Consider the following 12,055-nt stretch of genomic DNA (forward strand, 5'->3'; position numbering starts at 1 on the left):
GGAATAATTGAGAATTTCATGCTGAGTTGATCCAGTACTGAAATTCTCCAATATTGCTGAAATTATTCATGCTTCTGAGTATCCATTTATGGAAAAGTCTGCATTTCTTAGGACCTGTGGCCCCTTTCGTTCCTCTCAAATAAGATTGATCTAAAGTGTTTCTGTTGAAGTAAAAATCATGGCTTTTGCACAACTTGTACACTGTTTTTTTTGCCGCTGTGTAAACTCCATAGCAAGTCTGTTAGAACTTCATCCTGCAAGGAAAGTGCACACTTGATATTTCAGATTAAATGTCCTCGTATTCTGTCATACCAGACACAGAATTCACCAAACAGACAGAAGAACTTGCACTACTGGGGTGAGTTCAGCCCCATTTACTAAAAAACACGTTATTTTTTGCTGATAAGAGATCACTTCTAAGCATACAATTAGCAACTTTTGGTATATAGCTGTTTTTAACCCCCAAAGTAAATTACCACTTGCTACTTTTAATGCTCGTTTGTTCAAGCCTCGTGTAAGCATTTTGTCATGAGCAAAAGTTGGAGTGAACTCTCTACGGAAGAAATGTTGAACCAAGAGCACAAGATTGTGTTGATGTTTCTGTTCATCTTGAAGGAGGGAACCTTCTGCTGTAGATCTCAAGTGATGCTCAAGGGGAAGAACAGCACGTACAAGGAGGGGAGCCAAGAGCCTGCCACTAGAGATAAACCCTGGGGACAGTGTCAAGGTAAGGGCCCTCACCAGCCACTCAGGAAATGTTTTCTTCCTGACTCTTGCTGCCCTGCTTACTTTCTTCCCATGGTTGTTTTCCTCATCCCACCTTGCAGAACGACAGGAAAACCTGAGGTTTTGCACATGTTTCTGGAGAGAGGGTTGTCTTGCCTAGAAGCAGCAGCTGTGTTCGACCAAAGGTCCTGCAATCCCCTCACCATCTCCTGTGAGGAGCAGTTGAGGGAACTGGGAGTGTTTGGAGGAAAGGAGGATCAGGGGGCACCTTGTCACTCTCTACAACTCCCTGAGACAAGTTTGCAGTCAGGTGTGTGTCAGTCTCTTCTTCCAAGTAACAAGAAATAGGACAAAAAGAAGCAGCTTCAAGTCACGCCAGGGGAGGTTTAGGTTGGATATTAGGGAAAATTTCATCACTGAAAGGGTGGTCAAGCATTGGAACAGGCTACCCAGCGAAGTAGTACAGTCAACATCCCCGAAAGTGTTAAAAAAATAAGTAGATATGGTGCTTAGGAACATGGTTTAGTGGCAGATCTAGAATGTTGGGTTAATGGTTAAACTTGATGATCTTAGAGGTGTTTTCCAACCTTCATGATTCTATAACTCCATGATCTCTGTGACAGAAACCTCCAGCACATATATGGAAAAATGTCAGAAGTCAAAACTAATTCTTCTCATAAGGTATTCTCCTTGTTCCTATCACTCAGTGCACTACAGACTGACAACAGAAGTTTCATAAAACCAAGAATGTTTAGTGGTATTCTAGCCTGATTATATTTTTGGTATTCTGTGGCAGAAAATCCTGCAATTTAATTGTGCTGCATGACACTTTAAACCTCTTTTGCTCCTTGTATTAACATAGTCTATAAATATTCCCCTCTTCACAATGTTCTTCATAATGTTTGTCACAGTATACACCTCAGTGATCTCCTTTCAAAGAGTTCTAAATTTGTCTCATTTTCCTTTGAATGGAAGCAGATACATACAATTACTGACAAGACAACCACTATCAAACCCAACTCTTGTTACAGAGACTGAAACGCTTCCAAAAATTAATAATTTAAAATAATCCAAACAGTGCAAATATCCAAAGATCAGGCAGATCTATGAAACTTGCCTGCAGCAAAATCATGCAATTAGAATCATGCTCATAAGTGTTGCAGTCTTAAAACATTAATAGATCATTTTAATGGAAGGAGTTATTAAAATTGTATTTGATTTGCATTATTACAACACTGAATGCGCTATGGAAAACTGAGTTCATGAGTGAGGTACAGCACAAACCAGAGTCTTATTATCTGAGCTGGAACTTTAAAATAGACCTTGCTTTACAGTTCTGAATTTTCTTTAGTTTTATTTCTTTTCTAAATTGATAAGAACTCGGGTTTTTATATTAGAAATAGAAAATGAGGAGGAGGATAAGAAAATAGCTGGAGATTGAAATAAAGACTGAGAAAAGCAATTTGAGGAAAAAACAATCCTTTCCAAAGTAAGTAATTTTTATCATAAATGAGATGTATTGTTGTGATCATAACCACTATCAAAAGTCCCATGAATTGCAGGGTTTCTGTAGACGATTTAGGAAGAAGTTGGCCCAAATGTGGAAGCAATTATAAAGAAATTCATGACTCTTTAGTAAGCATTCCTTGTTTTATTTCTGTTACAAATAGACTGTAATTTGTGGATCTCTATCTGACATCTTTTTATTGGGCACTTACCCTCCCTGACCTGTTTATAAAATTCCCCATTTCATTAGTGGGACATCACCAGCAAATCTGATACACAAATGTCTCCTTTAATCCAGCAGGAAGCAGAGTCTGTTGGAGTTAATGGAATAATTTCAATCATTTCTAACAGATTTAGGAATAAACCCGCAAGGGTTAAAAGAATATATATAACCATAATTACAAAGTGGAAAAAGGAATACAGTTTCTTTGCAACTGAGATATTTTTAGGGTTTTTGTTCTTTAGAATCCCTGTACAGGTATGTCCCTCATGCACCGTTGTCAAAAATAGTGTTTAGGCATTTAGGCTTGAGTTGATTTAATCCAGTACAGAAGTGTGCTCTAAATTTTTCAGGGCAGTGCAAATGTGTAAAAATGGTGTCTTCATGTACAAAAGCTCCATTTCACTCAGAAGAACCATGCTAATAAATTAAATAAATGAAAGTATTTCTATTAAAAACAGAAACAGTGTCTCATAGAAAAAAATATCATCGATCTTCTGAACTTAAAATATGTTTTAAAATTCAGTGTTCAGATCCTGAGCAGGTGTAAATCATCACAGAAATTATGCTGTTACACTTTACATGATATTACCAAATTGTCTTGCTGGTAATTAAGAATATCCTCTATGGAATAAGGACCAATGACAGGAGAAAGTATAAGTTGATATTGTCTCAGCACACATAAGTGGTAGACAGAAATATTCATGTGCATAATCTTATACCTTACCTACATGATACCCAGTGGGCTAAAGTAATAGTGTACAGAATTATCTTGGAAAAGACAATTCTCAACAGAAACTAAAAATCTTATGAGTTGTCTGTGTTTCTCATAATTATACATGGCAAAAAATGGAGATAAAACTAACAGGCATGCTCTTGGAAAATGTTTCTTTATAAATGCTTCTTTAAACTTTCAGCACATTATACTCAAATGTTTTTCAGGCCCAATTTTTCTGTATTTCATGCCAAGAAAATCAGTATTTCTTTCTCCCTTTCTTTTCATGGGTCTATTAGGTTTGCAATCTGCAGCCCAGGGAAACATATGAGATTCCTACTAGTCAGGAAGGTAATGAAGTCGTTCTGATCAAACATGAAATTTTTGCCCTGAATTTCTGGTGTAAATTTCAAGGGGAAAGGCCACCTGAGAATTCAGCAGCCACTTCCATGAAGAGCCAAACAAGCCACTCTGTCTGCTACAGAACAGCTCCTTTAACTTACCAACATAATGAGACTTTTTCAGAATCAAACTTTTCTTTAAAAACAAGGGCTTCCCTTCCTTGATATTAAAAGTGAACCTCTCCTGATTCTTGTGAAAATTATTTTTAACAGCTTCCTTGAGGAGATGTCCTTTTCAAGCGACATATTCGAGCAATTCCTCGGGGTTGGAATTTGAGGTGTTCGTGGAACATGCTCTGACCTCTGTGTTCAGCTCATGGCTTTCCCCAGTATACTTTGAGCTTGTTTTCAATTCCAACTAAGTCACTATGGGGATGTTAAGTCTAAATTCCACGTAACAAAACATAAAGCTGATGACCAATTCCCTATTTTCTCATTTTGGATAGTAAAATCAATTTTGGTTCTACTATCCAAAATATTTAGAAGTAGTCAGCTGAGGGAGAAAAAACATAGTGCATAGTGGTGAATGATGTTTGCATGCACATGTTTAAAATCTCCTATATGTCCAAAGCAACCAGAGTCATGATGTCATAAACAGATGACATTAAAAGGCCAAAAATGTGAAGACAAAAAGATCTTCTGTATGGATTATCTGTGGTAATCCTTATTGCAGATATTGAGGGATATTCTAGATTAGCAGAAATCAAGAAAGAGTTAGGCCTATGTGTAGGTTTAGTCTTTGATCTTATACAAAATGTAGAAGGCACTACTCTGTATTAGAGGTCCCCTGAGCAAGAACCATTATCTAGGCATCTGGTGCAAACATATTACCTTTGGAAGCCTTATTCCAAGGTATGAAAAAATCCCCCAACAGCAGGAAGAAATAGAAATATTTGTAAGCTTCTCTTGAAACCCTCAGAACCAAACTGGGATGTCTTTTAAGACAAGTTCAAGCAACGTTGTCCCTCCAGGATCTCTGATCAGGCAGTTTCCTGATCTTCACATCTGCACACTCCAAGCAGGAACATGCTGAATATTAGCATCTTTCTGGAGCTGTTTAATATATGTGGTTCTATTTTAGCCTCTTGGTATCCTGTTGGTATCCTGACTTCTCTTATATCCTGTAACATAGGGAAGTGTAGCTCTTTTCCTTATTAATATAAAACATACAAGTATCCACATATGAGGACTAGTGAAACATTGCCTGTTGTAAAACAGCAAGTGTTTTGTACAGAGGGAAAATTCTGTGACCTGCCTACTGAATGACAAGCACAAACAGTTTCTTATGTATGGCCTCCAGTGAACTCATCCCATTTTGTGAATACTGGAGCTTTTCAAACCTCCAGAGTTTTGTGTTTAGGAAAGCAGATGTGCAAATGGAGATCCAGGTGACCTCCCCTCTGAGGATCAGGCATTTGACATACATTACTCCCCTGCTGACAGCACGAGAAGTGTGGATCAGTTGGCATTTCACACCTGCAACTAATGTAGAAGTTGTAACAATATAAGAGAGCATTAGGGATAGGAGCGATGCTTTGGACACAAACCAGCTATATTTAACAGGAAAGGTGCAAATCCACATTACAGCTCAGGATATATATTAGCTCCAGCCCTTCTTTAACCTAGAAAGAAAGAATTATGTCCAAGGGAACTTACCTCAAAGAGTTTCTCTTTCCTCTGGCAGAAGTGATGATTAGGCCAAAACTGGCCATTTGTTTTATCTGTAGGTGGGGAATAGACGATTTAGTCCGTGTGGCTTCAGCTGCCTTGGCTCAAGATCCTGACCTACAATAAATACCTCTTCACAATCAATAGAGCAATGAACTTGGAGTAGAGCCCAGGACCTTTCCCAGCAACTTTGGCCTGGACTGAGCTGACCTGGTAAATCTGTGGGAGCAGGAAGAGATCTCATCGAACATCCCGAGTTCTCCAAGTCCTCTCTGCCTCGGGAAGTCTGTGCCTCCAGTTAGGCTGCTGGAGCCAGGAATTACAACAGCTTTTCACATACTATTTTCTTGTTGGCAACAGATGTTCTGCACTGCTTCTTGGGCTTTTTGGACTTTACTGATGCTGCAGCATGCATTCTCCTACAACACTCATCACTGACTGGGGCTCTCCTCACTAAAGCAGATCTATCAACTGCAGAGCATTTGGGGTTGGATGGATTTGTCTGCTGACTCGTCTAGGAGTAGTAAAATTTTTGGGTGGGTATAAGGGTACCATCATCTTTTATATCAGCTTGCTCTAGCCCTGGGAATTCATCTCCACTTGATGGATTTTGGAGGTTTCTTTGTCAGCATGTCAGGTGGCTGCTCAGATACCTCCCTACATCCTGATGCCTCCTGCCTTTCTTCCTGGCTGAGAAATGTCAGAGGTGGAAGTGAGCAGTTTTATCTCCTTCAGCAAGGTGTACAGGGTGGGGATGGGTCACAGCAGCATATCTCTCCTTGAAAAGTCAGGGGGTGCAACCCCCACCAAAACGGGCCCCTGGGCAGTTACGTGACATTTGGCTTGAGAAAGGAAACCGGTTTGTCACCTCATTGCTTCATGGTGTCATCCCAAGGCAGAGCTGAGGAGCACCTGTGGGCTAGATAAGATAAGATGATATTACTGAGACTGTACTCATCATGTTCTGAGGATATTCTAGTTTCCAACCTCAAAATGTGATATATTAAAAATGTGGAAGGGTTCTCAGTTACAGGAATATTAATTTATAGGTTTTCCTACCAAAGAAAGCAAAGCATCTGACCCTACTCATCTTTCTGATTTCTGTTAGAAGATTCAACAGCTCCAAAGCAGATGAGATCTGCCATCAACCATGACCCCTTGGCCTGAGAACTGTGTGTACACATAGGAAAGGTGCTCTTCCCCAGAACAACACAGGCTACAGATGAAGTATGTGTAGATGCTTTGGTGTAACGTGATTGCACGTGTGTACCCTGCAAAATGCATTTTGGATGCAGTTGAGAGTAGTGGTACATACAATTCAGAGTTATTAGGTACAGTAAAACAGGTAGGAAGGGCACAGAAAAGACATGGGAAGGTCTAGATTAAGGCAGGAAAAAAGGAAAGATGATTGATGTGGAGACAGCTGAAAGGATGACAGGTGTGACAGGCAGGATCAGGTAGGACAAATCCAAATGGTTTATAAGAAGATGGAAAAATGCCTCTCTGGCATTGTACCTTTAGTGTTTTCCACAGTGATATTATAGTGCTTTTTCTATTCTTGCTGCAAACAAAGCACTGAAGTTCTCCTGATTATTTTTTCCCCTGTGTAAGATGTCCTTTACGCCGTGATGAGATCACTGGTGTATTAGTTCATTTCAATCTTTTCAGAAAGAATCCAGGAACTGCAGTGAGGTCATGACTGCAGTAATGTCTAAAAGGATGGTTTTATGGAGGAAAGGAGAAATATTCCTCTCATTTAGAAAAACTGTAACAGAATTTGTGGCTCTCAAGTGTGCTGGACAAGGTTTGCTTGTTTTTCTGTTGCATTCCTTTGCAAAAGCCAATCTGCTTCATACTTTTGTTCTTTCCTTAAGTATTGCATAAATCTAACAAAGGTTGCAGACAAATCACCCTGCTAGAGCAGTGCTCCACCTGAACAATCATCTATCAGCATCCCTACCCATGGTACCTCCCCAGTCACACAGTCAGGAGCAGGGTAAAAAATCAGACTCTTCTGATGACCTGAATGTCCTCACATTAGACCTTCTCTATCATTCAGAAGGCAGATGCCTCACTGGGAACATCCTAGTTCCCATGCCTTTCAAGGAGAAAAATCCTTGGGGCATCCCCTAGGGCCACAGTATCACTGCTTAACATGACATATTTGTGCCTCACGGATCAATGGAGCAATGTCAGGCATGAATTTGGACCGTGACATTTCAGGCAATGACCTAAAAAAAAGAAGTGGCTCAGGAGTGCCAAAATTTCACTGTTACTCTGATTTTTACCTCTAGTCTTTTCCACTCTCTGTGGAAGTGATAAGACTTAATGATATAATTCTGAAAGGTCTCTGGATGGATTTAGTACTGGAAAGAAACATGGAGAGAGATGGAATCACATGGCTCTCTTTATCATGGCCAATGTATTGTATTTTAATGTGTTCTAATGAACTTAACAATTACTCCCCAGCGTGCTTGCTGCCTGGTTCAGAGGGGTTATTTTGAGTTTGCCATCTTCCTGGATTCTTGAGACAGTTCCCCCTGGATTTGTTGGGTCAACAACAAAGTGGTGATAAGAAATACACTTCTGCTTTAATCCAGCACTGTGCTTTCCCCCTCTTTGCAAAGTGGATTTGTGCATACCAAGAGTTACACTGCTCCTGGTTTAGCAACTTTAGGGTATTAGTGACGTTCATCACAAAACCAGTTCCTCTTTCATATCCAGAGCCCATATCCTGGATGATCCATGGGACACAGAGGATGCTGAAGGTTTAGTTTTGCTGAAAGGGTTTAAGAGCTTTAGTTACCCAGAGAGGGGTGGGAGATTAATGGTGTTTTTTGGTAATGACAGGGACCTGTGAGGTCTGAATCCCATTGCATGCAAAGAGGAACCCACCTCTACATATTACTAATATGCATAACTATGGGAAGTCTTTTAAATAAAAAAAGACTAATTAATAATGCCAAGTGGTCTGGATGTCTAAGTATGAATTGGATTTCTGCAGGCTTAGGGAGGTGGGGAAATGGGTTAACATTGCATTGTTTCAAATTACAAGGTTTTAAATTGCTTAAAATGATAAGCAGAGAGGGTTTCCACACCAGATTTGAGACGTTAGTTCTCTTTTATTTGTACTAAAGTTTCGGCTTGAGCTCACATTGTCATTCTACCCAGACTGCTTCCCAGACCAGCTAATTTGTCTACCTGTGTTCCATTTTAGGTCTTGGTTTTAATTTGAGCATGATTCCTGCTAATACCAAAGACTGGATAGGACATCCATTAAAAGTCTACACAGCAATTGAAATGGAAAATTCCAAAAGAAACCCTATTAGAGTTTTTCTCCATCAAATCAACATTACAGACTTCTTATGCATTTCTTAATTAGACATTGATATTAACTGGACTGTTGCATGATTTAAATCTAGCTCTTAATCTCAGCTATTCTATGCTGCTGTAGTTTTTATGACATCCAACTAGCGACTGCTTTATGCATTAATCTATCTGGAAAACCACCTTCCCATTTTTTTTGTCTTTTTTTAGAAGAATAAAGGCCCCAAAAAGGAAATGAAAGCTTTTGGGTTCAGCCATTAGTAATTTTCTGCTTAGTATTTGAAAAATTGCTTATTTTAATTGCTTCATAGAAGAAAAAGATATCAAAGCTAACATTCTTTCTCTCCAAACTTTGTAATTATTTCTCTCAGACTCTTATTTGAAATGCCTTGAAAGGATTTTCATTGAAATGTAGATTTCTTCTCTTTCAAAAGTACTTTTATTCCCCCGTGCTTCTTTCTTTTTTTTTTTTTCCTCCTAGTGACTTCCTCTCTAGATTCAGAGCACAATACATAGTCTCCAATCTCTGGACACCACAGCATGTGTCACATAGATTTCCCTTAAGTGTCGTCTTTAAACCTAACCTTCCCATGGCCCATAGACTGTGCTGACAATTGGCCTCAGGTCTTAGTCTGGTATCCTTGGGGTTCCTCCAGGGACAGGGAAGAAAAGTCACAGGTGTTATAGGGGTTTGCTCTATCAGGATCAACTCATTCTGAAAATTTCTGTGTGATTTGCTTATTAATATCACTACCAAAATCAGGGGAACCAAATGGGAAAGTTTTTTAAATGCTACGCGAGAGTGTCGGTGAGCTGAAGTTGGGGCTTGTGGTAAAACCAAGGGACAGGTAAGCTTTGTGTAGTTTTGGGTTCTGTTTCCAGCAGTATAAATCCTGGATATCCTAATCCAGGAAGGAATTTGCTAACCAAACCCTGTAGTTAATTCTGCATTGTATTTAAACATCAGTAGCACAAAACTGCAGGATCATGTTTGCCTCCTTGGTAATCCTTGATACCAATACAGCAATAGTAGCAAGAAGTTCTTTATTTCACCCACAGCTTTACAGGGAGCATTATTTACTAATGGGTTATGATCTGGTCAAAATGATCTATACATTCATTACATTTGGAGTGGGCTTTCATAACTCACAGCATCTAAGAATGAGGCAAAACTCACATTTGGTTATAGTGCTGTGATTCTGCTCGGCTAAAAAAGGTGCACTTGTGGTCTGCTAAGCACTTGTGGTCTGCTCTGAGTCCCAGGTGATTTCTCATGCCAGCTCAAAAACATCTTTGAGAGCCTCAGAAAAGTGGGGGACCTGGCTGCCTCAGAGACACCTCAAAATACAGTTGTTCCCCTGCAAATAAGTCACCCCACAAGCCTCTCGTGGTCACGGCTGAGGTTATCTCACAGGGAGAATCTTCCCAGTGGAACTAAACATTTTGAGAAGATTGAAATGAAGCTAAAGCATTCTCAATATCAGATTTTACACGAATTTTTTGCAATAACACAAAAGGAAGAAAGAGAATAAGAAAATGAGTTAGAGGGAGATGGAGAGAGAGATGGTCTATTAAGCAAAGCTACTTTTTTACTCTCTGAATTTACAGTCCTGATAGACATCTTTATTCAAAATTACTCATTTTTTATATTCAGATACTATAGCTTTCAGTACTAGGTCCTAGATTTGTCTGGACAGATTACCCTCTTATTTCCACAATGAAACTTAATTATCCTTTTTATGTCTTCAGATACTTCCAGTCATTTCCTGAACTGTTTCTGGGGACAGAGAGCAGCTCATGGGTCAGTCAGTAAAGTAAATACTGTGCATCCCTGTTGGCCACACATTTTTGAATATAAAAGCCCTTTGGTCCCAGGTTTTCTTAGAAAAATTTGAGGGCTGGTCCATGTAATTTGCTCTGATCTACTTTTGCTGAGCTTTTTTTTCTGACTAGGCAGGGACTCGTCATTTTCTCAGCACCTTTCTGTGTATTACTTGGAAGCATCTAAATGTGACTAACTCACCTGGAATCTGTAGAAGGATATTTGAATGCGTCATCTCTGAGACAAGAATAACCCCTCATGAAATCCAGGGTGGAAATCACCGCGTGGTTTCAAACACCCCTTCCTGTATCCCTGCTGTTGCAGCAGGAAGGAATGCATCTGAGTAGTTAAAGTCCAAGTGACTAAATAAATTGCTTCAAAGCAATAGTAGTAGCACAGAGGGATGTGTAAGTTGCTGGTATTGAGTAGTTACTAGACATCAGGAAACTCTGTTGCTTTCATCCATAAAGAAATTATCCATTACCTCTACCTTCTGTCTGAGCAAAACTAACACAGAGCAGTCAACACAGAAAGGTTGCATGAGATAACCCAAGACCTGCAAGTATTAAAGAGAAAATTATGAGTATCCACTCAGTTTTTGAGAGTTAGTTTTTAGCTTTTATTTTTTCGAAGTATCAGTTGTTCAAATAAGAAAGTAAAGTGTTACAACTAATTAAAGTATAAATTGGCTTAAGAAAATTACCCAAATAATTAGAAAGCAGAAAGGGAACACAACTGGGTGTATTTCATAGAATCCTTTATGAATGAAATGCTAAGTCCTAAAGAGCTGACCTGGTAAAATAATATTGAAATATATAAACAGAGCACGTGTTGTTGTAGTACCCACATAGGTTTTATTGGGTTGGACAAATAGTTCAACAAATGAGGAACAAATGCAGTTTTGCTAGGCTGGAATGAACAACTGACTTTGCATAGACTTTATACATTGCATAAAACCCAAATTAAACAAAATTTCTCTTACCCTGGCATAGTATTAACTCTGCAGTTACATCTCTGCCCGAAAGTTGCTTCTTCCAAGTCCAGCTTGTGACTCCAGCCTGAAAGCAGGAACCAGGATGGTACAATATCACTGAGACCACACAGTCTGTCATGCCAAAACCAGAAATCAAGATGTCACCACGGTATAAAACATGAGTTTCTCCGTCACACCCAACCTACATTTTTTCCTGATGAGTTTATCACACTTAATTTCCACTAGCCTGAGAGAACAATTCTCATTCATTCATTCAGTTTTGGTGATTCAAAATAATTATTAAAAGAAAGGATACTGAAAACAACAAGCAGCAGGATCCAGGGATTGAGGGTCTTGGGCTGAGCCCCTCTTTTTGCTGCTGATGGGTTCTGCCCTCTTAGACCTGTCACTTCAACCCTCAGCCTGGGTGCATTTACCTGCCTCCATAAAGCAGATAGTAAGCACTGTTTATGGGGCTCTTACACTCCCATGTGCTGTAGGGTCTGTACAGTGTATGGCAATAAACTGGGTCCTGATCTCACCTCTGTCCTCACTCCCTGCCACTGGAAAATGAGTGATAAAAAATAATAATAATAATAAGCTCAGAATAATTATGTATTGTCTTTATAGGGAAACAGGCCTTGGGCATTGTGAGCTCTCCACCGGGAGAAGTCCCATTTAAAAAACCTCCCTGGCA

The 12,055-nt window shown here is 39.5% G+C and overlaps 1 long non-coding RNA gene across 8 annotated transcripts in view; it reads right to left on the bottom strand.

The window, feature by feature from the left end:
• Positions 1–1,460: 1,460 nt before the first annotated feature.
• LOC127475418 (uncharacterized) overlaps positions 1,461–12,055 on the bottom strand; it is a 36,991-nt gene continuing 26,396 nt past the window's right edge. For 5 of the 8 annotated variants that reach the window (XR_007906204.1, XR_007906206.1, XR_007906210.1 and 2 more), the window contains 2 exons: positions 11,368–11,490; positions 1,461–10,941 (listed from right to left, as the gene is read on the bottom strand). This is a non-coding gene — a long non-coding RNA (uncharacterized LOC127475418). The remainder of the gene's footprint in view (positions 10,942–11,367; positions 11,491–12,055) is intronic. The other 3 variants (XR_007906207.1, XR_007906209.1, XR_007906208.1) reach the window with 3 other exon arrangements.

Source organism: Manacus candei, unplaced genomic scaffold (assembly GCF_025592945.1).
Source record: "Manacus candei isolate 608988 ecotype Guabito, Panama unplaced genomic scaffold, ASM2559294v1 h1tg000046l, whole genome shotgun sequence".
In the NCBI taxonomy this organism is placed as follows: Eukaryota; Metazoa; Chordata; class Aves; order Passeriformes; family Pipridae; genus Manacus; species Manacus candei.